Source organism: Hemiscyllium ocellatum, chromosome 36 (assembly GCF_020745735.1).
Source record: "Hemiscyllium ocellatum isolate sHemOce1 chromosome 36, sHemOce1.pat.X.cur, whole genome shotgun sequence".
Lineage (NCBI taxonomy): Eukaryota > Metazoa > Chordata > Chondrichthyes > Orectolobiformes > Hemiscylliidae > Hemiscyllium > Hemiscyllium ocellatum.
The window spans coordinates 46,238,347-46,265,448 of NC_083436.1; the positions used below are offsets into that span (position 1 = coordinate 46,238,347).

At 41.1% G+C, this 27,102-nt stretch overlaps 2 protein-coding genes across 4 annotated transcripts in view; one reads left to right on the plus strand and one right to left on the minus strand.

The window, feature by feature from the left end:
- LOC132833431 (sodium/hydrogen exchanger 9B2-like) overlaps positions 1-27,102 on the minus strand; it is a 177,288-nt gene that overhangs the window by 94,437 nt on the left and 55,749 nt on the right. The window contains exon 1 of one of the 3 annotated variants that reach the window (XM_060851691.1): positions 25,394-25,500. The exons of 1 other annotated variant lie outside the window; for it this stretch is intronic. The gene's annotated coding sequence lies outside the window, so the exon portion shown is untranslated. Of the gene's footprint in view, positions 1-23,732; positions 23,845-25,393; positions 25,501-27,102 lie in introns of those variants that run through there. One more of the 3 variants, XM_060851692.1, reaches the window with a different exon arrangement.
- The window catches only part of bdh2 (3-hydroxybutyrate dehydrogenase, type 2), a 166,528-nt gene continuing 163,577 nt past the window's right edge, over positions 24,152-27,102 (plus strand). The window contains exon 1 of the mRNA XM_060851695.1: positions 24,152-24,550. The gene's annotated coding sequence lies outside the window, so the exon portion shown is untranslated. The remainder of the gene's footprint in view (positions 24,551-27,102) is intronic.

A 27,102-nucleotide genomic window follows, 5' to 3' on the forward strand; every position in this document is an offset into this window, starting at 1 on the left:
AGTGGATAACAATCTGGTTAGGAGGTTGCATAGCTATTAATTGGCACTCTTACTGGCTAACAATTGGTTGGTAGACTGTGTGACAACACGGCTTGGTTGTGGGGATTGGGGTAAGGACGTGGGAGAGCTCAAGCCATAAAATTATTCCATTTTATACTGAATCAGGAAGGATGCAGTGTCTCCAAGTAGAAAATAAGATGCTGTTCTCCCAGCTTAGGCTGAGCCTTGCTGGAGCACCGCAGGAAGCCTGAGACAGAGACATTGGCCAGGGAACAATATCTCCAGGATGGTGTACTGAAGTGGCAGACAATTGGAAGTTCAGGGTCTTTTTTTGTGAATAGAATGCAAGTGCTTTGCAAAGCAGTCACCTAGTCTATACTTCATTTCCCCAGTGTAGAAAAGACCACAATGTGAGCAGCAAATGCAATAGACTAAATTGCGTGAAATTCAGGTAAAGAGCTGCTTTACCTGGAACATGTGATTGGGCCCTTGGATACTGAGGAACAAGGAGGTAAACAGAGAGGTGTAACACTTTCTGCAGTTGCAGTGGAAAGTGTCTTGAGACTTTTTTGGGGGGGTGGGGGGAGGAGGTGAAAAAGAGTGGACTAGAGTGTCTCTGAGGAAACAGTTCCTGTGGAAGGCTGATCACAGAGACGAGGGGAATATGCGTCTAGTGGTGACATCGTGCTGGAGGCCAGGCCTCGATATCACATTGTCTATTATTACACACCACATATTGTTAGAAACTAACACCCCCCATTAACAGCTATTCATCCTCTTAGCCAAATCATTATTCACTCCATTGTCTGCCTGCCTACTGTTCTCTCTTGTTGGGGTCTATTCCCACCTATCGTTTATTCCTTATCCCCTCCCAGTTAACTGATATCTCTCTATAGATGCTGCCAGACCTGCTAAGCTTTTTCAGCAATCTCTATTTTTGTCTTTGATTTACAGTATCCGCAGTTCTTTTGGGTTATATACAACTTGGATTTGTGTGCATCACCAATATGATTGAGTTTTCAGAGGAAGTCACCATGATTATTGATGACGGTCAGACAGTAAATGTTATCCACACGGACTCTACAAACACATTTGATAAGGTCCCTCATGGTAGGCTGGTTGAGGAAATTAAGTCACATGGGATCCACAGTGAGTAGTAAGTTGGATAGAAAATTGGCTTTGTCAGAGTAAACAGAGGGTAGTTTGGAGGGATGTTTTTTCTGACTTGAGGTCTGTGACCTTTTTTCTATATAAAATAAAACAATTTAGTTGAAAATGTCAATGGTCTGATTAATAAGTTTGCAGAAGACACAAAAATTGATGGAGTTGTGGATAATGAGGAAGGTTATCAAAGGATACAGCAGGATATAGATCAATGTAAAGTTCAGCAGGGAAATGGAAGGTGGAGTTTAATTTGGACAAGCGTGAGGTGATGCAATTTAGGAGATCAACTGCAAGAGAGAAGTATAATGTAAATGGCAAGATCCTGAGGAGCATTTGTATACAGAGGGATCTTGGGGTGTAAGCAGATAGTTCCCTGAAAGTGGGTAAGGTTGGTAAAGGAGGTGTGCTGCATGATTACTTATATCAGTTGGTCATTGAGTACAAAAGTTGGCAAGTTATGGTACAGTTGTATAAAACTTTAGTTAGGCCCTCATAGAATGTTGCATACAGTTCTGGTCGCCACAGTAAAGGAAGGATGTGAAGGCTTTGGAGAGGGAGCAAAACAGGTTTACTAAGATGCGGCCTAGATGGAGTGTATTAGCCTTAAGGAGAGGTTGGATAAACTTGGATTTATTTTTGTTAGAATATCAGAGGCTGTGAGGTGATATAATAGAAGTAAATGATATTATGACAGGCATTGATAGGGGGATAATTAATCTTTTGGCCCTGAGTGGAAATGTTAAGTGCTAGAAGGCACAGGTTTAAGGTGAAAGGGGAATGTTTAAAGATGATATGTGAGGCTAAGGTGGTAGGTGCTCGGAACAGGCTGCCAGAAGAGGTGGTAGAAATAGACATGAAGCAATGTTTGAGAAGCATTGAGAAAGATATATGAACAGGCAGGGAATAGGGGGATATTGACCATGTGCAGGCAAATGGAATGAGTTAAGAATGGCATCATGGTCAGCATGGACATGGTGGATCCAAGGTACTGTTCCTGTGCTGTGCTGTACCACTTTCTAAGTGCCATAACTAGGATACCAACTGTTTATAATATTGTTTTGTGCCAGAATAGGTGGGTTGAATAGAACACCTTAATCAGCAAGATACTTCAAAATATCTTTGACAATTGTAAAAAAAATGACATTTAAATGATGTACCCTTGCGTTAATTAACTAATTAACACTTCAGACTATTACTGCGTGGGCCATAACAAAACATGCATCATGTGGAAATCTTTTCCAGACAACTCATCTTTTCTAAGCCAGTAGTTTAATGCTGACAAGATGCTTTTGTGATTTTGGATTTACTCTCATATGTGCTGATTTTACAAAAAAAAACCCACGAAATATTCAACATTGACAACACATACCTTGACCAAAAGATTTTTGTCATGAAGAGCAGAATGGCCATTACATATATTTAATGACACAGTGAGAAGTTTAAAAATAATAATTGCTAATACATGCTAAAGAGTGCATAAAAACTGCTTCACAGAAATTATGTGGAAGAAGTTACAACATGCAGACAGATTGATTGCAAAAAGAAATGACATTTCAAAAATAGAAGAATGAATAACACAAAGAGTGTTACCCAATAACAGAATAAGTGAAGACAAAGGCGTTTGGTTGAACAACAAGAACACTCAGCTGAATATCTTTCAGGTGTGATGGAAAGGGGTGTAAAGGAGATGTGGGAGTTGCATTATTGATTCAGGAGAATATCACAGCTGAACTAAGAGTGAACATCTTGGAGAGCTCATCCAGCAAGGCCATACGGGTAGAAATCTGGAGTACAAAAGGGACAATCATTTTAAGGAGATATACTATAGTGTTCTGCAAAGTGCTGGGAGCTCTGTTGTTTGTAATATATATAAAATAAATGATTTGATTGAAAATGTCAGTGGTCTGATTCGTAAGGTTGCAGGTGTCATAAAAATTGGTGGCATAGTAGATAGTGAGGAAGGTTGACAAAGGATACAGAATGGAGATCAGTTGGAAAGTTGAACAAAGAAATGGCAGATGGAGTTTTATCCAGACAAATATAAAATGGTACAATTTGAGAGTCAACTGCAAAAGGAAAGTAAACAATAATTGGCAGAACTCTTTGGAGCATTGATATACAGAGAGATCTTGGGTAACATAAGTGAATAAGATGATAAAGAAGGTGTATAACATGCTTGCTTTCAGCAGTCAGGTCATGGAGTATAAAATTCGGCAAGTCATGTTGCAGCTGTATAAAACTTTGGTTAGGCAACATTTGGAATATTGTGTGCAGTTCTGGTCGCCGTACTATGTGTAAAAGGAACGTGTGCAAAAGAGGTCTGCCAGGATTTTGCCTGGATTAGAGTTTATGAGCTATAAGGGGAGTTGGACAAACTTGGACTGTTCTTGCTTGTGCAGAGGCCAATGGACAACCTGACCAAAGTATATACAATTTTAAGAGGCATGAATCGGGTGGATAGTCAGAATCTTTGTCCCAGAATGGAAATGTCAAATAGAAGAGGCAAGTTTAAAAGGGTGTGAGGAAGGTTTCTGTTACACAGAGAATACTAGGTGACTGGAATGCATTACTGGGGAGGTGGTAGGAGTATCAACAATAGCAACTTTAACAGGCATTTTGAGAGACACATGAACAGACAGGAAATAGAAGGATATGATCCATGTGTAGGCAGATAAGATTTGCTTTGAAGAGAGTCATGGTCAGCACAGATGAAGTGGCGCAAAGCGCATATTTCGGTACTGTACCGTTCTTTGTTCTATATTCTACAACAGAAGTTCATAGTATACATAGGAATCAAACATTCTATCATCTAGGAGAACGAGAGTTGAATGTAGGAGCAAATTATTACAGATGCTGGAATCTGTACCAAAAACAGAAAATGCTGGAAATGACACCAGGTCAAGCAGTGTCCATGGAGAGAGCAAGCTAATGTTTCGAGTCCAGATGACTCTTCATCAGAACTGACCTGAAGTGAAAGGGACAGCAGTTATGCAATAGTGAGTGAGGTGGGGTGGGGGGATGGAGTACTGGGGGAGAAAGAGTATTGATAGTTCAGATTAAGTTATCAGAATGTGAGAATGGCTGAAAAATGGTGTGTCTGACTGCCAGACTGGAAAGAACAGATAGTCCCCACTGGGGTCCCAGAAGGGCTGGGCTCAAGATTGAGTTCAACACCTTCAGACTCTGAATCCACTCCCATTCCTTCCCTTTTTTTAAAAAAGCTTTACTTGTTACATTCTCTGTCACCATGTTCTCTTTCCCCTTCCCTCACCCCAGTGGGACTGTCTTCTTTCGGACACAGCATTGTTCTGGAAAAGCACAGGAGGTCAGGCAGCATCTGAGGAGCAAGAAAATCTAACTTTTGGGCATTAGCCCTTCATCAGAAATGTGGGGGTGGGGCCCAGGAGGCTGAGAGATAAATGGGAGAGGGTGGGTTAGGTAGCTAGGAAGGCAATAGGTAGATGAAGGTGGGGGGTGATGGTGATGGGTTGGAACAGAGGGTGGAGCGGATAGGTGGGACAGTTCAAGAGGGTTGGATCTGGGAATAAGGTGGGGGAAGAGGAGATGAGAAAATTGGTGAAATCAACATTAATGTCATGTGGTTGGAGGGTCGCAAGGTGGAAGGTGAGGTGTTCTTCCTCCAGTCATCGGGTGACTAGGTTTTGGCAGCAGAGGCGGCCCAGGACTTGCACGTCCTTGGCGGAGTGAGAGGGGGAGTTGAAGTGGTCAGCCACAGGGCAGTGGGGATGTTTACGTTCTGAAACGTTCTGCAAGTTGGCGTCCTGTCTCCCCAATGTAGAGCATCTGCAATCCTCACTTTCTCCTACACCATTGTTCTACCATTCTCACATTCCAACCACTTCATCTGAACTGTTAACATCCTTTCGCGCCAGCACTCCACCCTTCCCACCATCCAGTTGTATAAATGCTGTCCCCTCCTCGCTTCATCTCAGCGCTGAAGAAGAGTCATCTGGACTTGAAATGTCAGCTTGCTTTCTCTCTATGGATGCTGCCTGACCTGCTGGGATCTCCAGTATTTTTTATTTTCAGTCAAGAGTAGAATGTAAAATGGAAACACCACCATCTGCAACATCCACTTAAAGTATCACAACACCCTGAAGGAACATATTACTGTTTCTTCCACATTAATGGATCAGAAATTGAAACTTCATCCTTAACAGCACTGTAGATATATTTCATGAACTTTAGTGGAGAAAAAAAAAGTGGATTACCATCCCCTTCCCAGGAAATAAACTTTGTTCTTGCAGTGATGTTCACATCCCATGAACAATTAATTTAAAAACAAATTGCAAAGAAACAGTCAGCAATACTCAAAAAAGATGGCTTAGATACATTTGAAAATAGAAAAATTAGAACTTTAATACCACAATCTCTCCAGATTATTCAGTCATTGTATGCAAAGTAAAATAAAAACTTCAGCCGAAATGAAAAGCTCAAGTCAGTCTGTGAAAACCAATTGTTATGGAATGTTCTGGCAATAAATTACACATTTAAAGTAACAATTAGCATTCAGATTGTAAATTAGATAAGACTTTTTAATTGTGAGGAACATAACATGTAATGCACAGTTTGTTCATATTAACTAGCTTAAACATGGCTTCATAAGACCATTTAAAAGTAAGAGAAGTAGGACTGAGCCTCTAAAGTCTTCTTCACCATTCAATAAGATCACAGCTGATCTGATCATTCTCAATTCTAGTTTCCTGCCTTTTACCTGTAAATCTTGATTTCCTGATTAAAAATCCATCCAAAGAATTCCACAGATACATGACCCTCAGAGAAGTCTTCATCCTCTCTATTATAAATCGGTGATTCTTTATTCTGACATTATACTCTCTACTCCCAAAATCTCTCGCAAAGGGAAACAGTCTTTCCAAATCTACCCTATCAACTCCCCTCAGAGTCTTCTATGTTCCAATAATATCACCTTTCATTCTTCTAAATTCAGTGGGCACACACCAAACTTACTCAGCCTGTATTTGGAAAGGCAAGGACTGATTCAGGTTTGTCAATATGGCTTTGTGTGTGAGAAATCATGTCTCACTAACTTGGAGTTTTTTGAAGAAGTGACAAAGATGATTGATGAAGGAAGAGCGATGGATGTGATTTATATGGACTTCAATAGAGTCTTTGACAAGGTTCCACATGGTAGACTGGTTAACAAAGTTGGATCACACGGAATACAGGGAGAACTAGCCATTTGGATATATAACTGGCTCAAAGATAGGAGACAGAAGGTGGTGGTGGACTTTTCAGCCTGGAGGCCTATGACCAGCAGTGTGCTACAAGAATTGGTGCTGCGTCTCCTTTTTTTGTCAGTTAAATAAATGACTTGGATGGGAATATAGGAGGTATGGTTAGTAAGTTTGCAAATAACACCAAAATTGCTTGTGTAATGGAGAGATGAGTACAACAGGACCTTGATCAGATAAGCCAGTGGGCTAAGGAGAGACAGATGGAGTTTAATGTAGAGAAATGCGAGATGCTGCATTTTGGCAACACATGTCAGAGCAGGATTTGTACGCTTAATGCTATGGTCCTGGGGTATGTGACCAAACAAAGAGACATTGGAATGCACAATCATAATTCCTTGAAAATGGAGTCACAGGTTGACAGATAATGAATGAATGTATTGGCTTTATTGTCAAATGAAATGAGTACAGTAAAAAGTTTACAAGTTGACACTTATAGCACCATCTCATATACACTTGCCTTTATTGGTCAGTGCATTGAATATAGGAGTTGGGAGGTCCTGTACAGGGCATTGGTTAATCCACTTTTGGTTTCCTTGCTATAGGAAATATGTTGTGAAACTTGAGAGGGTTCAGGAAAGATTTACAAGGATGTTGCCAGAGTTGGAGGGTTTGGGGAGGCTAAATAGGCTGGGGTTATTTTCCCTAGAGCGTGGGAAGCTGAGGGGTGAACTCATAGAAGCTTATAAAATCATGAGGGGTATAGATAGGCTGAATGGTCAAAGCCTTTTCCCCAGGGTAGAGGATACCAAAACTATCGGGTACGGATTTAAGATGGGAGGGGAAAGATTTAAAAAGAGTCCTAAAGGCCACTTTTTCATACAGAGGGTCGTGCATGTACAGAATGAACAGCTAGAAGAAGTGGTCGAATTTGGTACAATTACAATATTTAAAAAGCAACTGGATAGATATATGAATAGGAGGGGTTGAGACAGATATGGGCCAAATGTTGGCAAATGGGTCTAGACTAATTTAGGTTATCTGGTCAACATGGACAAGTGGGTCCGAAGGGTCTGTTTCTGTGCTGTACGTCTCTATGACTCTTCTGAAGAGACTCAAAAGACGGTACCTCCATACTTTGAATCAGCTGTCTCCATTGCCAGTATATCTTTCCTTAGATAAAAGAACTAAAACTGTTCAGTGCCTCATATAATTTTAGCAAAACCTTCCTACTTTTATACTCCATTTGCTTTACCTATTTTCAATGCAGGCTTAAAAGTCTGCTTATTAAGTAATGTTCCCTTGTTTAAGGAGGGAAATTGGGACAACCCTGATAATTATAGGCCAGTGAGCCTTACTTCAGTTGTGAGTAAGGTGTTGGAAAAGGTTATAAAAGATAGGATTTATAATAATCTAGAAAGGAATAATTTGATTAGGGATAGTCAACACGGTTTTGAGAAGGGTAGGTCATGCCTCACTGACCTTATTGAGTTATTCGAGAAGGTGACAAAACAGGTGGATGAAGGTAAATTGGTTGATGTGGTGTATAAGGGCGTCGGTAGACGTTTGATAAGGTTCCACACACTAGGCTATTGCACAAAATACGGAATTTTGGGATTGAAGGTGATTTAGCGGTTTGGATCAGAAATTGGCTAGCTCAAAGAAGACAGAGTGGTGATTGAAGGGAAAGTTCGTCCTAAAGCTTAGTTCTAATGGTGTGCTGCAAGGATCTGTTTTGGGGCCACTGCTGTTTGACATTTTTATAAATGATCTGGATGTGGGTGTAGAAGGATGCATTAGTAAATTTGCGGATGACACTAAGGTAGGCAGAGTTGTGGATAGTGCTGAAGGATGTTGTGGGTTACAGAGGGACGTGGATAAGATGAAGAGCTGGGCTGAGAAGTGGCAAATGCAGTGTAATGTGGAAAAGTGTGAGGTAGCTCACTTTGGAAGAGATAACAGGATTGCAAAGTACTGGGCTAATGGTAAAATTCTTGGCAGTGTAGATGAACAGAGAGATCTCGGTGTCCTGGTGCATAAATCCCTGAAAGTTGCCACCCAGGTTAATAGGGTTGTTAAGAAGGCAGATGGTGTGTTGGCATGTGACTCCTGCTTGATGTGGGAGCTTAGGAACGTGTCTGACGTTCCTGACTCTTACACTTGCAAGAAGTGTGTCCAGCTGCAGCTGTTGTTTGACTGAGTGATGGCTCTGGAGCTGTGGATGGACTCACTGTGGAGCATCCGCGGTGCTGAGGAGGTCGTGAATAGCACGGTTAGTGAACTGGTCACAGCGCAGGTTAGAATTGCTGAGGGAGACAATGAATAGGTGACCAAAAGACAGAAAAAGAGTAGGAAGGCAGTGCAGGTGTCCCCTGCGGTCATCTCCCTCCAAAACAGGTATACTGTCTTGGATACTGTTGGAGGAGATGGCTCACCAGGGTCGGGCAGCAGTTGTCAAGATCATGGCACTGTGGTGGGCGCTGCTGTTCAGGAGGGCAGGAAATAGAGTCTTAGAGCCATAGTCATAGGGGATTCTACTGTGAGGGGAGTAGATAGGCGGTTCTGTGGCCAAAAACGGGATTCCCGGATGGTACGTTGCCTACCAGGTGCTCGGGTCAGGGATGTCACTGATCGGCTACAGAGCATTCTAAAAGGGGAGGGTGAACAGCCAGTTGTCTTGGTGCATATAGGCACCAACTATATAAGTAGAAAGCGAGATGAGGTCCTGAAAGAAGAATTCAGAGAGCTAAGAGAGAAGTTAAAGGGGAGGACCTCAAAGATAGTGATGTCGGGATTATTACCAGTGCCATGTGCGAGCCAGTGTAGAAATGAAAAAGTAAGCAGGATGAACACATGGCTTGAGAGATGGTGTCGGAGGGAGGGGTTCAGATTTGTTAGACATTAGAACGGCTCTGGAGAAGGTGGGACTATTGAGGGACGGTCAACATCTGAACCAGACTGGAACCAATGTCCTTGGGGGAGTTTTTGCTACTGCTGTTGGGGAGGTTTTAAACGAATGTGGCAAGGGTGTGGGAACCAGAAGAGAAAACAAGTAGGCAGCAAGGTAGAGACTGGAGACAGTAAGAATCATGAAGATAGCATTAATAAAGGGAAGAATAGGTAGAGAGCAGGTGAACGCAGATGAACTGCTGGCCTGAAATGCATCTATTTTAATGCAAGGAGTATATTGTGTAAGGCAGATGAACTTAGGGCTTGGATTGGTGGCTGGGAGTATGACATTATTGCCATCACAGAGACTTGGTTGAAGGAAGGGTATGATGATTGGAACATTCAGTTGCCAGAATATAGACACTTCACAAAAGAAGTAAAAGGGGAGTGGAGTTGCATTGCTGGTCAGGGACGATATCACAGCTGTGCTAAAGGAAGACACTATGGCGGTCTTGGGTAGTGAAGGCATTTGGGGTGGAGCTGAGAAATAAGAAGGGTGCAGTTACATTGTAGGGGCTGTATTACAGACCTCCCAACAGTGAGGGTGAGGTAGAAGAACAAATAGGTAAACAGATTATGAATAGATGTAGAGGCAATAGGGTAGTGGTGATGGAGGATTTTAATTTTCCCAACATTGACTGGGATACACTTAGCATCAGAGGTCTGGATGGAGTGGAATTTGTACGAAGCATCCAGGAGAGTTTTCTAGAGCAGTGTGTTGACAGTCCGATTAGGAAAGGGGTCATATTGGACCTGGTACTGGGGAACGAGCTGGGACAGGTGGTAGAAGTTGCGGTGAAGGATTTCTTTGGGAAGTGACCACAATTCTGTAAATTTTAGAATACTCGTAGATAAAGAAGAGAGTGGTCCTAAAGTAAGAGTACTAAACTGGGCCAAAGCCAATTATATCAAAATTAGGCACGAGCTGGGAAATGTGGATTGGATACAGCTATTTGAAGGAAAGTCCACATTTGAGATGTGGGAGGCTTTCAAAGATAGGTTAACAGCAGTGCAGGATAGGCATATCCCATTGAAGGCAAAGGATAGGAAGGTCAACATTCGTGAACCGTGGATGACAGTAGAAATTGTACGACTAGCCAAGAGGAAAAGGGAAACGTACATAAGGTCTAGGCAGATAAGAACATAATGGGCCTTGGAGGAATATCGGAAGAGTAGGACAAGTCTTAAACAAGGAATCAAGCTGGCTAAAAGGGGTCATGGAATAGCTTTAGCTACCAGAATTAAGGAAAATCCCAATGCATTTCATTCTTATATAAGAAGCAAGCGGGTAACTAGAGAAAGGATGGGTCCACTAAAAGATAACGAAGAAAGGCTGTGTGCCAAACCTGAGAGAATGGGTGAGATTCTGAATGATTACTTTGCATCAGTGTTTACTGACGAGAGGAACATGATGAATCTTGAGATTAGAGATAAGAGTTTGGTTAGTCTGGATCATGTTGGCATAAGTAGGGAAGATATGTTGGGTCAGCTAGAGGTCATTAAGGTGGACAAATCCCCAGGACTGGATGGGATCTATCCCAGGTTGCTGAGGGAAGCAAGAGAGGAAATAACTGAGGCCCTGACACATATCTTTGTAGCATCCTTAAATACAGGTGAGGTGCCGGAGGACTGGAAGGCTGCTCATGTTGTCCCCCTGTACAAGAAGGGTAGTAGGAATATTCCAGGCAACTACAGACCAGTGAGCCTGACGTCAGTGGTGGGGAAGTTGCTGGAGAGGGTACTGAGGGATAGGATCTATTTATATTTGGAAAGGAATGAGTTTATCATGGGTTTGTGCGGGGGAGATCGTGCCCTACCAACTTGATAGAGTTCTTCAGGTGACCAAGTTGTTAGATGAAGGGCTGTTGATGTCATATACTTGGACTTTAGTAAGGCGTTTGATAAGGCTCCCCACTGTAGACTAATGGAGAAAGTGAAGTCACATGGTGTGCAGGGTGTTCTAGCTAGGTGGATAAAGAACTGGTTAAGCAACAAGAGACAGAGAGTAGTAGTTGAGGGGAGTTTCTCGAAATGGAGAAAGGTGACCTGTGGTGTTCCACAGGTGTCAGTATTGGGGCCACTGTTGTTTGTAATATACATAAATGATCTGGAAGAGGGCACTGTAGGTATCAGTTTGCAGATGACACAAAGATTGGTGGAGTAGCAGAAAGTTTAAGGGACTGTCAGAGTATACAGGAGGATATACATAGACGAGATAGTTGGGCGGAAAAGAGGCAGATGGCTTTCAATCCAGATAAATGTGAGGTGATGCATTTAGGCAAGACTAATTCTAATGCGAATTATACAATGAATGGAAGAGCCTTGGGAAAAGTTGATGGGCAGAGAGATCTGGGAGTGCAGATCCATTGTACCCTGAAGGTTGCTGCACAGGTGGATAGAGTGGTCAAGAAGGCATATAGTATGCTTGCCTTCATTGGATGGGGTATTGAGCATAAGAGCTGGCAAGTCATGTTAAAATTGTACAAGACATTGGTTCGGCCACATTTAGAATACTGTGTACAGTTCTGGGCGTCACATTACCAAAAGGATGTGGACTCTTTGGAGAGGGTGCAGAGAAGGTTTACGAGGATATTGCCTGGAATGGAAGGTGCTAGCTATGAAGAGGTTGAGTAGGTTAGGTTTATTTTCATTAGAAAAAAGGAGATTGAGGGGGGACCTGATTGAGGTTTACAAAATCATGAAGGGTATAGACAGGGTGGATAGAGACAAGCTTTTTCCCAGGGTGAAGGATTCAATAACGAGAAGTCACGTTTCAAGGTGAGAGGTGGAAAGTTTAAGGGGGATACACGGGGCAAGTACTTCACACACAGAGGGTGGTGGGCATTTGGAACTCACTGCCAGCAGAGGTGGTACAGGCAGGCACGGTAGATTCATTTAAGATGCGTCTGGACAAATGCATGAGTAGGTGGGGAGCAGAGGGATACAAATACTTAGGAATTGACCGACAGATTTAGACAGTACATTTGGATCGGCTCAGGCTTAGAGGGCTGAAGGGTCCATTTCTGGGCTGTAAATTTTCTTTGTTGTTTGAAGATTGAGTTTCAGAGCCACAAGATCATGCTTCAGCTGTACAAAGAGGAGATTTACTAGAATGTTGCCTGATATGGAGGGAAGGTCTTATGAGGAAAGGCTGAGGGAACTGAGGCTGTTTTCGTTGGAGAGAAGAAAGTTGAGAGGTGACTTAATAGAGTTATATAAGATAATCAGAGGGTTAGACAGGTTGGACAGTGAGAGCCTTTTTCCCGGATGTTGAAGGCTAACACGAGGGGACATAACTTTAAATTGAGAGTTGATAGATTTAGGACAGATATTAGAGACAAATATTCATTCAGAGAGTAGCAAAAGCATGGAATGAACTGCCTGCAACTGTAGTAGACTCACCAACATCAAGGGCATTTAATAGGGCATTGGACATACATATGGATAATAATAATGGAATGGTGTAGGTTAGATGGGCATCAGATTATTTTCACAGGTTGGAACAACATCGGGGGCCGAAGGATCTGTACTGCGCTGTAACGTTTTATCTTCGAAAAACAACATTTCCCAAGGCTAATCAAAAATGCAGCAAATGTTGTGTTAGTCAAATTCAATTCACAGGTCAAATGCACCCAGCATTTTAAAACTGTTCTGCATTAGTTATGAAGTTCAGTATCTACAATGATATATCACTTTAAATGAGACAACAACAACCTGGAACTCAGTTCTGACTGAGCATATATTCCAGAGCTCAATGATTAAAGTTGGAAGGATTTTGATTTTGGGTTGAAGATAACATGGATTAAATAGCTCTTCCTGTCTGTTTTGTAAATCATCTTCATGTCTGTTGGTAGCTTTCGGCAGCTAAGTGTGTAGTATTGCAGCAAAGATGATAAGAGAGTGTTGATGTGATGACCCAGCCTTTGTGACAAGTCTTCATTCTGATAAAGAGTATGGTGGATCTGTTGCTGAGAATCATGGCTCTCATGACATTGTGGGTTAGGTGGAGGACAGTGGCAAATTTCTGAGACCACAGAATTTGAGGACAGCATTTGAGGAACAGGATCTGAAATGCAAGTCTAAATATACTGTTCATTGGACAGTAGTGATCCCTGCACTCCTAACAGCGTAATACATTTGGCCTACTTCTGCTCCTTCAGCCTATTGAGTCATTTCTGCCTTTCAGGAGGATCATGACTGATCTGACAGCCCACACCTCTGCTTTCATGCCTTTTTTACCCATTACCCTCAACCCTAAATGTTTTGGAGATTTGGCAAAGATTACAGCAAGCGTCTGAAAGCAATGCAAAACTACAGCGGCATTGATCCTTCAAGTTTGGTGTGAAGAGGGGCAGTCCGACAACAGTACCCTTTCACAACTCATCATGCCCAGCATTACGGGTTCAAATCCCCCAATTCTGCAAGGCAGGACATCTGCATGCCACCAGATTCCTAATGTAGCTGCTTGACTCAGAACTTGGTTGCAGCAGGAGATTCCCAGGATTATACCAAGAACACTTTTATGATATTCTCAAACAGATGCAAAAGGATGACAAATAAAAGTAGAAATCAAAAATCTCTGATGACTCATTTGAGTGTCTGGGTTCATGGAATCATAGAATCCTTACAATGTGGAAGCAGGCCATTTAGCCCATCGAGTCCACACCAACTCTCCAAAGAGCAACCCATCCAGATCCATCCCCCTATGCTATCCCTGTATCGTTGCATTTCCCATGGCCTGCACATCCCTAGACACTATGGACAACTTAGCATGGCCAATCCACCTTACCTGCACATCTTTTGACTGTGGGAGGAAACCGGAGCACTTTGAGGAAAACGATGCAGACATGGGGAGAATGTGCAAACTCCACACTGACAGTCTGGGAATTGAACCCGGGTTTCTGGACACATGAACATACAGTCCCTTGACAACAGCCCTCACCAGAATGATTTTTGGGTCCTTAGTTTCTTGTTTGAACAGCAGCCAAACATTCCACTTGCATCACCATTTTCCTCTGCTTTCTTGAACTTGTTCTCAATTCAAAACAAGTCACCTTTTAATTTCATTCATTTCCTCCAAATAAAAGATTGGGATACAGGAATTGTCCTGAGAACTAGTTATGCCAATTTATATGGAAGGAATGTACAATATCTTCTTCCAATCCTATTCAGGGCTTTTCTGTGACCATTCTTGTTACACTGACAACTTTCTTCTGCTGACTTATTCTAAGCTAAGGACCTCCATTTACAATGCTGCCAATTTCCCTATCCAAACCCATGTATGCATAAACAAACAATAAGGAGATGGCAAATGAACTGAACAAGTATTTTGCATTGGATCCCAGAATAGAGGATCCCAGAATTAATTATCAATCAGCAAGTGGAAGTGAGAGAGGAACTCAAGGAAAATTACAGAACAAAGAACAAAGAAAATTTACAGCCCAGGAACAGGCCCTTCAGCCCTCCAAGCCTGAGCCTATCCAAATGTACTGTCTAAACCTGTCGATCAATTCCTAAGCATCTGCTCCCCACCTACTCATGCAATTGTCCAGATGCATCTTAAAAGGAATCTACCGTGCTTGCCTCTACACCTCTGCTGGCAACGCGCTCCAAATGCCCACCACTCTCTGTGTGAAGTACTTGCCGCATTGATCCCCCTTAAACTTTCCACCTCTCACCTTGAAAGAGTGACCTCTCGTTATTGAATCCTTCACCCTGGGAAAAAGCTTGTCTCTATCCACCCTGTCTATCCCCTTCATGATTTTGTAAACCTCAATCAGGTCCCTGCTCAATCTTCTTTTTTCTAATGAAAATAAACCTAAACTATCAACCTTTCTTCATAGCTAGCACCTTCCATACCAGGCAACATCCTCGTAAATCTTCTCTGCACCATCTCCAAAGCGTCCACATCCTTTTGGTAATGTGGTGACCAGAACTGTACACAGTGTTCTAAATGCGGCCAAACCAATGTCTTGTACAATTTTAACATGACTTGCCAGGTCTTATACTCAGTACCCCATCCAATGAAGGCAAGCATACTATATGCCTTTTTGAGCACTCTATCCATCTGTGCAGCAACCTTCAGGGTACAATGAACCTGCACTCCCAGATCTCTCTGCCCATCAACCTTTCCCAAGGCTCTTCCATTCATTGTATAATTCGCATTAGAATTAGTCTTGCCTAAATGCATCAGCTCACATTTATCTGGATTGAAAACCATCTGCCACTTTTCTGCCCAACTCTCCAGACTACCTGTATTCTCTGACAGACCCTTACTGAACAAACTTTGGTCCGGTGGATTTTAAATTAAGATCTTAAAAGTAGTGCCTAGTGAGATATTTGATACAATGGTTTTTAATTTTTCAAAACTTACTTTTTGTGTTCTTCTAATTGAGGTAATTCCTTTATTTACAAAGGGAAGGAGACAAAGCAGGAAACTAAAGGCCTGTTAGTTTAACGTCTGTCATCAGGTAAATGTCAGAAAATGCTAAAGTATTAGCAGGGCACTTGGAGAAGTTCAAGGTAATTGGGCAAAGGCAACTTTTTATGAAAGGGAAATCAAGTTTAGCCAATCCATTGGATTTCTTTGCGAACGTAACACATGTTGTGAATACAGTGAAAACACTGAGGAACCAGGGCAGATGAATGCATGGCTCAAGAGTTGGTACAGTAGGAAGAGTTTTAGATGTACGGTTCACTGAAATGGTCTCTGGGTAAAGTGAGACCTCTATAAGTGGGACGGTCTGCATCCGAACCAGAACGGGACCAACATCCTTGTGGGAGGGTTTACTACTGTTATTGGGAAGCATTTAAAATTAATTTGGCAGGGACTGGAACACAGTGCATGAGGTCAATAGTGACACAACATAACTCAGAAAGGGAATCTAGGTAGAGATAGTTCAGGCATGTCGAGTCACAAGGAACTAAGGCAAGACTGGATGGCCTCATCTGTAATCGTCCCAGCAGTAAAATGAGGCTGATGAGTTAAGAGCATGGATTGACACTTTGTTGGTATCACAGAGATATGACTGGAGAAGGGGCAGTCTGGCAACTCAAGATTCCACAATATAAGATCTTTAGACAGGACAGGAGCCAGGTGATATGAAGCAGTGGAGTTGCATTATTAATTAAGGAATCAGTTACTATAATAAGGAAGGATGATCTCTTGTAAGGGTTATTAAATGAGGCTTCATGGGTAGACCTTAGGAATAAAAAGGGGCTAGCCATACCAAGAGGAGTGTGTGTAAAGGCTCTCAAATAACCAACAGGCAATTGAAAAGCAGATATGACGACAATTCACTGAGACTTATAAAAATAATGACGTCATATGAGCTATCATGGAATGGAATAAAATATAAAATACCTACAATATGGAAACAGGCCATTAAGCCCAACAAGTCCACACTGACCCTTCAAAGTATCCCACCCAGACCCATTCCCCTACTCTATTACTCCACACTTCTCATGCACCCAGCTTACACATTTCAGAACACTATGGCAATTTAGCATGGCCAATTCACCTAACCTGCACATCTTTGGACTGATGGGAGGAAACCAGAGCACCCAGAGTAAACCAATGCAGACACAGGGAGAATGTGCAAACTCCACACAGACAGTCACCCGAGGCTGGAATCGAACCTGGGTCCCTGGCACTGTGAGGCAGTAGCATCTTGCTTCTGAGTGATCGCATTAGAGGATTTCAACTTCCCCAATATTAATTGGGAAAACTAAAACTTAAAGGTTTTAGAGCTTTTTCTCTCAACATATCAACAATAATGTGACTCCACTGCCTCTTATCCTCCACGTTTCTGCTCTGACTTAAGATCATATACTCTGGAATCTTGAGTTGCCTGACCTGCCCCCCACCAGTCACATCTCTGTGATAGCAGCAATGTGTCACACTCCTAGGAGTGATGGCCATCCAATCTGTCCTGGACCACCTATGTTGATGCAACAGTCAAGGCCGCACAACAATGCCTCTTCTTCCTTGGGAGTCTAAGGAAATTAGGCAACACAATTAGGACTCTCACCAACTTTTATCGATCCACCATAGAAAGCATTCTATTTGGATAAATCATGGCTTGGTACAGCAACTGCTTTGCCCAGTTCTGGAAGAAACTACAGGGAGTTGTGAACACAGCCCAGTCCATTATGGAAGCCAGTCAACATCATCAAAGACTCTTCCCACCCCGGGTATAATCTCTTAAAATGGGCAGAAGTTACAAAAGCTTAAAAAAATTTACCAACAGGTTCAAGAAAGCTTCTTCCCTGTTGCTACTAGACTCCTAAATGGACATCTCAAATATTAAACCTGAATTTGATCTTGCTTTTTCTATACCCTCTTTGCAGCAATAATTTTGTACTTCTCACTCTGTTCAATCACCTTACCATCTTCGTATGTTAAGATCTGTCTACACTGCACATAAAACAAAACTATTCACTGTACCTAGGTACATGTGACAATCATAAATCAAATCAAACCTAATCAAATCCAACTGTAGATGGTCCTGCAAGAGACAGTGCAGTGCTAGACCCAATTCTGGGAGATGAAGGAGAACAGGTGTTCAAGGTGGCAGTAGGGATGCATTTTAGTACTAGCGACCAAAACATCATAAAAGTTTTAACTCTGTTATGGGAAATAAAAATGGTCTGCAAAAAAAAAATAGGTTTTTGATTGGGGAAAGCAGCTTTTTTTTAAAATAAGGCTGGATGTGGTCCGGGTAGATTGTGAATATTTACTTGAGAGTTAATCTACAGCAGAACAGTTGGGGATGTTCAGAAAGGGACTGAGGAAAGTACAATCCAATATGTTCCCTTTAGAGTCAAATGTAGGAGCAACAAGCCCAGAGAACCCTGGATGTCTAGGGATATTCAGAACTAGATAAAAAGGAAAAAGGTATTTAACAGTTACAAAGGGAGCAAATCAACAGAGGACCAAATAGAATGTGCAGAGGGAGGGATTTAAGAAAACAATTTGGAGAGTAAAGAGCGAACATGAGAAAACATGAGGAGGCAAGATAAGGAAGAATCCCAAGATATTCTTCAAGTATATCAAGGGGTAGGGAATAACCAGGGAAAAGAGCAAAGGGAAAATCTGCATGTGCAGCTGAAAGACATTGGTAGAGTGTTAGAGGAGAATTTCACATTTGTCTTCCCTTGGGAAGAGGAAGATGTAGGTACAGAATTCGAGAAGATGAACTGTGAGGTTGTTCAGCAGATTGATATAGGGAGTGAGGAGGTACTGAACCTTCTTTGTTGTCCACTACACCTCCAATTTTGGTGTCATCTCCAAACTTACTAACTGTACCTCCTATGTTCACATCTAAATCATTTATATAAATGACAAAAAGTAGTGGACCCAGCACCGATCCTTGTGGCACACTACTGGTCACAGGACTTCAATCTGAAAAGCAACCCTCCACCACCACCCTCTATCTTCTTCCATCGAGCGAGTTCTGTATCCAAATGGCTAGTTCTCCCCTGTATTCCATGAGATCTAACCTTGCTAACCAGTCTACCTTGAAGAACCTTATTGAAAACTTTACTGAAGTCCATATCGATCATGTCTTTAGACCTTTAGATTGATAAATATGATGTCACAAGGAATTAAAGGCTACGGGGAGAATGCTGGTAAGTGGAGTTGAAATGCCCATCAGCCATGATTGAATGGCGGAGTGGACTCGATGGGCCGAATAACCTTACTTCCACTCCTATGTCTTATGGTCTTATGTCCACCATTCTGCCCTCATCAATCCTCTTTGTTACTTCTTCAAAAATCTCAATCAAGTTCATAAGACATGATTTCCCATGCACAAAGCCATGTTGACTATCCCTAATTAGTCCTTGCCTTTCCAAATGCATGTAATTCCTGTCCCTCAGGATTCCCTCCAACAACTTGCCCACCACCAATGTCAGGCTAACAGGTCTATAGTTCCTTGGCTTTTCTTTACTACCTTTCGTAAATAGTAGCACCACGTTAGCCAACTTCCAGTCTTTTAGCACCTCACCTGTGGCTATTGATGATACAAATATCTTAGCAAGGGACACAGCAATCACTTCCCTAGCTTCCCAGAGAGTTCTAGGGTACACCTGATCAGGTCTTGGGGTTTATCCACTTTTGTGTGTTTGAAGACATTCAGCACCTCCTCCTCTGTAATATGGAGACATCTTGGAAAATGTCCATCTATTTCCCACATTCTATATCTTCCATGTAAACACTGATAAAAAATACTTGTTTACTATCTCCCCGATCTCCTGTGGTTCCACACATAGGCTGCCTTGCTGATCTTTGAGGAGTCTTCCCAGTTAAATATGTTTGTCCTTAAATATGTTTATAAAATCCTTTTGGATTCTCCTTTACCCTATTTGCCAAAGCTATCTCAGCTCTGATCAGCTCTGATCATAATGAATGGTCAAGCAAGGTCAAAGGGCCGAATGCCTACTCCTCCTATTTTCTATATGCTTTCAGCCTGAGATGTAGCATTGTGGGGAATAACATTTTTACAACTGATATGACACGGAACATTCTGCCATGAGGCTGATAGAACAGAAACGATCAATGATTTCAAAACAAAACTGATGAACCCTCAAGAGAAATACACCTTCAAGGTTGGGAAGACAGCAAGGAAAGTAATTGATTGGATAGCTCTTGAGAATTTGCATGGACACAATAGACTTTTTGGAATGGTTGGAATCATAGAATGGTTATAGCTCAGAAGCTATTCTTTTGCCGAATACCTTTGTCTTGCCCTTTGATCCTTCCACCAATGGGAACAGTTTCAATCTCTCTATTCTGGACAGAACCTAAAAAATCTCCAGTCAACCTTGTTTCCACGGATAATAGTCTCAATTTCTCTAATCTCTCTACATAATTTAAATTCATCAAATTTTGCATCAGTCTTGCAAATTTTTGCTGAACTTTCTCTAATGCATTCACAACCTTCCTAACGTGTGATGCTAAGGTTTGGTTGCAATACCTTAATTAAGACCAAACTGTGAACAAACCTTTGTTTGTACTCTTTGACCCTGCTGATGAAGTCCAGGATGCACAATGCTTTATGAACTGCTCTCTCAACCAGTCCTGCTACATTCATTATTGCACATAAATACACCCAGTTAAGAAAACATCAGAGAATATTGCACAAGTATAAGATACGCAAGGTTAGTGGAAGCCTATATAGTAACCAGACAGATTACATCAAAACTCCATAGAAACAATCAATAAAGGGGTAATGACACACAAACATAGATGGCAAACAAGTCAACTTCCTTCAGATTGTACGTAAAGTATGTTATTTATAGAAATTCATGTGACTGGTTACTCAGATAAAAATGTTAACATTTGAACAACTAGTAGACTTTATGAATGAACACTGAAGTTAAAGGGAAACTATGGCTGTGATCTTAAAGGGAAGCTCTGCTGACTGAGTTCTTTCCCTCGCCTCTTTCATGTTTAGCTGTGCTGCACTTGCTCCAAAACTTTAAGGGATGATGTCCAGAAATATTCCCAGTACTACCACTCCAACCAGCTTTATTTAGCTGAAATAAACTACAGCATTCCATTAAACATTTTGATTTTTTTTACTTGTTCATATTTTCATGATTTATGCACCTGAACTCATGTCCCTTTGGAACTCCATTTTTCTACCAATCTAGCCTTAGAATATGCGCTAGTTAATCATTTTTAGATCCATTGCATTTTAAACTATTTGTCAGTTTTGCCTCTTCACTTAACCTACCAAAATGCTCTGGTGATTTTATGCTGTCACTCCTATTCTGCTTACAATTCTGCCTTTCTTTGTGTCATTCACAAATTTGGATAAGTGGCTTTCTATTCCATCATCTAAACTATTAAAGGTGAAACGTTGAGGCCCCAAAACAGATCACCGCAAAAACATTTGTCACATCTGACTAGAGAAGGATTACCTGTCCATCACCCTATATTCAGTCTCCTGCAACTCAACAAGGTCAATAATTTATTTGCCTTTAATTCTATTAGCTTAAACTTTAATTAACAGTCTTTGTTGAGAAACTTTATTCTATGCCTCTGGAAGTATATACAAACAAATATAACAGACATTCCCTGTCTATTGCTTAAGTCACCTCTTCAAAAATATGCACTCAAGGTCATCAAGCCTGTTTATATTTGCAAATTCATGCTGGTTCTCTCTGATCAGTTGAAAATTTTCAAGTGATCAGTCACCTTATCCTTTACTATAGGTTCCAGTAATTATCTTCTTTCTTCAGCCTAGCTTATTGCCTGTTCCTATCTTTCTCTTCTTGCTTCCAAGCTGAAAGTTATTACTTGTTAAAATTAATGGATAGAAAATCATGGGTTGAAGGTATGCAATGTCCTGATCTATGTACCCAGGCTGGCCCTCAGAAGTACACCATACATTAATTCACTAACTGTATTCATATATTGAAGGAAAACATAAATTAAAGTGCAAAACTCCAGCTTTTCTCATTAGGCAATACATGTGTCTTTCTGAAAATAAAAACAGTTTGGGCAAGACTTTTTTTAAACTGTATTCAACATCAAAAACAATCGTTGATGAAAATCTAGAAAAAAGTGAAGACTGCAGATGCTGGAGTCCAGAATCAAGAGTGTGTTGCTAGAAAAGCACAGGTCAGGCAGCATCCGAGGAGCAGAAGAATCGACATTCTTGAATTCAGGAATTCTTGATGAAGGGTTTATGCCCGAAACATTGATTCTCCTCCTCCATTGATGAAAAGCTGTTCACTATAAACAATGTTTTCTTTTTACCAAAAAATACAAGCAACTGGTAATCCCACTTCAGTCCCTCACACGATAACATAGGATCACAGAATCCCTACAGTGTGGAAGCAGGTCATTCAGTCCAACAAGTCCACACTGACACTCAAAGAGTAACCCACCCAGACTCATCGCCCTACCCTATCACTCTACATTTACCAGACTAGATTAGATTAGATTACTTAGTGTGGAAACAGGCCCTTCGGCCCAACACATCCACACCGACCCGCCAAAGCATAACCCATCCAGACCCATTCCCCTACATTTACCCCTTCACCTAACACGTCAAACAATTTAGCATGGCCAATTCACTTTACCTGCACATTTTTGGATTGTGGGAGGAAACCAGAGCACCCGGAGGAAACCCACGCAGACACGGAGAGAATAAGACCGTAAGACCATAAGACATAGGAGCAGAAGCAAGGCCATTCGGCCCATCGATTCCACTCCGCCATTCAACCATGGCTGATGGGCACCTCAACTCCACTTACCAGCATTCTTCCCGTAGCCCTTAATTCCTTGTGACATCAAGAATTTATCAATCTCTGCCTTGAAGACATTTAACGTCCCAGCCTCCACTGCACTCTGCGACAATGAATTCCACAGGCACACCACTCTCTGGCTGAAGAAATGTCTCCACATTTCTGTTCTGAATTGTCCCCCTCTAATTCTAAGGCTGTGTCCACGGCTCCTAGTCTCTTCGCCCAATGGAAACAATTTCCTAGCGTCCACCCTTTCCAAGCCATGTATTATCTTGTAAGTTTCTATTAAATCTCCCCTTAATTTTCTAAACTCCAATTAATGCAATCCCAGGAGCCTCAGCTGTTCCTCGTATGTTAGACCAACCATTCCAGGGATCATCTATGTGAATCTCCACTGGACACGCTCCAGTGCCAGTATGTCCTTCCTGAGGTGTGGGGACCAAAACTGGACACAATGTGCAAACTCCACACAGAGAGTCACCTGAGGAATTGAACCCGGGTCTCTGGTGCTGTGAGGCAGCAGTGCTAACCACTGTGCCACCATGCCGCCATAACAGTTGTTTGAGCTCACACAATCACATATTTTCTCAAAGCATTCATAAAAGAAAATCAAAATCTATATTTAAAGCATTCATAAGAGAAATGAAGTAGCAAGTGGCTGCCACCTGTTTCATGGAGTTGAAAAAGGTGTAACATCAATGCTCAGAACCTCAGACTTTCCACTGTGTTTCCTCAATGATTTCCCTTTTACAGTCAGTCAAACTTTGGGACTGCTGCCCCTGCTCCCAACAAACCCCAGTAAATACAAGTCATATTCTGACAGAGTGCCTTAGTTCCCCTGAAGGAAGCTGAGATGGCTTTCATTCTTGAACAAAGACCGCCTTGAGAGCATTCAACAGGTAGCCCAATCCCTTTCCAATCCTCCAAGGCCTCAAGAATACTATCAATATAGCTCATCATTCTTGATACCAGAGCTCCCAAGCACTGGCAATGCTCTCAGGACATAACACCACAAGTTGTATCATTTTGTAATACCATTCCAAAGGATAATCATGAACAACTGTCTTCCCTATTACCGTTAAACCTAGACCTCTTCCAATGACACTGCAGTAACCCTCACTCATTATAAATAAGCCCATAGATTTTCACCTGAGCCATTGTTATTTATCCCAGAAATCCTTTCAGTTTTCTCAACCTTGCCAGCTTCCCTGGTGGTGCCATAGTGCTGCCAGACCAGATTCTCTCTCCTTCCAATGTTCTAAGACCAAATAAATGGTTCAGTAAGCAAAGTACACAGCCCACTTCTAGTCTAGTGCTATCAAATCTTAGCTTCCTTTTCATACGGAAGTGATGTCAGACACAACAGAAGCACGTCAGTACCAAGGGTCAGAATCCCATATAAATATCTTCCACTTTCCACTGCTATATTACATATGCTAACCTCTACTTCACTACATCTGCATGATATTGCTTACAATTTGTTTATAAACCTTAGTGTTACAATAGTAGTAAAAACAGATGATTAATTTTGATTTATATGACCTGATTTTAATATCTGGGATCTTTCATGGACAAAAATGATTTTGAAAAAGTAAACAAAAAGACTTAAAGTGATCTCTTGACCTGGTTTGCTCAAGCTCATGAAGCTATCAATAAATAAGACCTAGTCTGATCTAAAATGAACATGTCTTCAAAATGTTAAATTAGTCATTCATATTGGAATCGCCATTTTACACCTTTCTGGAAGTTTCACATATTGGGGTTAAATTTGCCTGCAGATATCCAACTTAGAGAAAAATTAAGCTCGGCATGGGAATACACAAACGAACTGTACTTCAGGCTACAGCTTTTGGGCAGAGAACCAGAAGGCTTGCTCTTCCTCTCTTCAAATTTCTTTCAATCTCTCAAGAAACAACACCTGGCGACACAGTAAAGTGGAGAAATATCCATTCACCGAAAATTCAAAGGTATTTACAAATTTTGCTACTGAAGAGACAAGTCATCAATTAACTACTATGGTCACAGGTTAAATCCAACATCTCAAAGCCTAAGGATTTTTTAAATTGCGTACTCTTGATCTTTCTTTATATGCAAGATGTTTTCTCTGTTTTCTCTTTATTTTACACTTTATTGCCTGAGTATGTTTGATGTTGCATTTTACTATTTTTCTTAGAGTCAGTAAGTAATAAAATGCTTCTTTTTTCATTTAAGAAAATGTTGCAATTGGTTTCTTAATTTTTGAACTAGCAAACTGCATTTCAATTGAAATGCAATAGAGCTGTGAGCTAAAAATAATTAAAAATCTTTGTGGCCAACTGAGAGAGTTTAAAAAGAGAAGCCAATTCACCTCTTCTCATCTGGTTATACTACCAGATTTTTTAAAAAAGCTAAAGTAAAAAATTGATTACCTGCTAAAAGAAACCTATAGCAATCATTACAACCAGTGATTTGTCATTTTTCACTGAAATGTCAGGGCACTGGAGTACTATTTAATACAGGTGCAATTTGACATCTTATGTCACCAGAATGTGGCAGTTCTGAATCCATTCTGCACTTTAGAACACAAGTTAAACAGCATGTTCTCTGACATACTGTAAACATAGGTAAAGAAAAAAGTTATTTCTCACTTGATTCTCAAAACATTGAGCAATTTGATCACTACTAGTAACCTACTGTACTACATATTAAACCTCAACATCCAAATAAAAGCATCCAAAGAAACACCTGCTATTCTAACAAACACAAAAATATACTGTTCACATTTTTAATCTTATTATTCATTTAAAAAGTGATTGAGAAATATTCCTCACCTAGCAAGTGCTACGTATCCAGTCCCAATTCAATTTTGAAGCAAGCCTTTTGTCTTTTGCCGAGTTACACTATGGAGCACAGCAATGTGCTACTATATAATACATTGCCAGTGCCCCACCCTGTAACTTAAAGGCCAGCATGTAAGACTCACTGGGTTGGAGCAAACGCAAAATATAAAAGCTGATAAAGCACATTGGTTTCAATTTGCAATTATGTGTCACTATATCAACACTAAGTTTCCAGGGAAAATTATTTGCTTAGAGAAATATCTACTAGCAATTATTTCATAAGCTTTGATAGAGTTATGTACGTCACCAACTTTAAGCAATAACTTTGGTGCACAATTACAATTATGCAGCATGTTCGTACAAAATTTAAAAAAAACTATGACAAGCAAATGGAATCTATTGAGTGGGCTCAGAAGTTCTGAGCTCCAACCTTTCCATACCTGAACAATGACTTCACTGCAAAAGTACTTTATCAGCTATGAAGTGCTTTGGAATGTTCTGAAGTCTTGAAAGATGCTATACATTCTAATTTCAAAATTATTGCCTAGTTAATGCTGAACAATCACATCTACATGCATCCCACGTAGCAGGGTAAAAACAATGTAGAATTACAAATGTCTATTAGCTGTGTAAAAGGATGCATAGATTTATTTATTGGGGAGTCTAGGTAGCATTTTGTTATTGGCTGCCTTACAATTCAACTTTGAGAGTTCTATTGTGGGATTCCCATTCTAATGTATGCAATTAATTTGATTTTTTGATACTGAATGATCCACAGCTGAAGGTAGTACCACACATTCATTTAAAGGTATTATTTCACACAAAGTTTGGCCTGGATGTGTTTTGGGAGACAGTGCCACACAACACGATGGAAGGCATTCTCAACGTGAAGGGGAATCTCCATCTCCATAAGGACTGTGCAGTGATCGCGCTTACCGATACTATAATGGACAGATACATCTACAGCTGGCAGATTGGTAAAAGATGAAGTGAGGTATGCTTTTCCCCCATTGGTTCCCTCACTACCTGCCGCAGATCTAGCCTAGCAGCCATGTTCTTTAGGACTCAACCATCTTAATCAGTTAAAAATCACACAACACCAGGTTATAGTCTAACAGGTTTAATTGGAAGCACTAGCTTTCGGAGCACAGTTCCTTCAACAGGTGGTTGTGGAGTACACAATTGTAAGACATAGAATTTATAGCAAAAGTTTACAGTGTGATGTAACTGAAATTATAGATTGAAAAATACCGTGATTATTTGTTGAGTCTCTCATCTGTTCGAATAGCATGATAGCTTCACTTCTTTCATGTGTAACTCACAAAACTTCTTTTAAAAGTTACATTCTCAGATTAACTGTAATAATTGGTGTCAGCCAGATAAGATGATAAGATGTTGAAGGTATTAGTCCCCTGTCTGTGCCATAATGTTTAGACTGATTCTAATCTAAAACGTGAGTTAACAAGAGTCCTACATGGATTCATGTAGTTTTTTAGCAAAGTACAATGTAACTCTGCAAGTACAAATCCACTGCAAAAACGTATATATGTATGTGCGAATGTGGGTTTTTGTGTGTGTGTCCATCTGTCTGGGGTGGGGAGTTGAGAGTATGAGAGAGAATGTATATGTGTTTGTGAGAGTGTAAAGTGTGTAAGTCTGTGAGAGGGTGAGTGTGTCTGGGGTGGGGTTTGTGAGTGGCT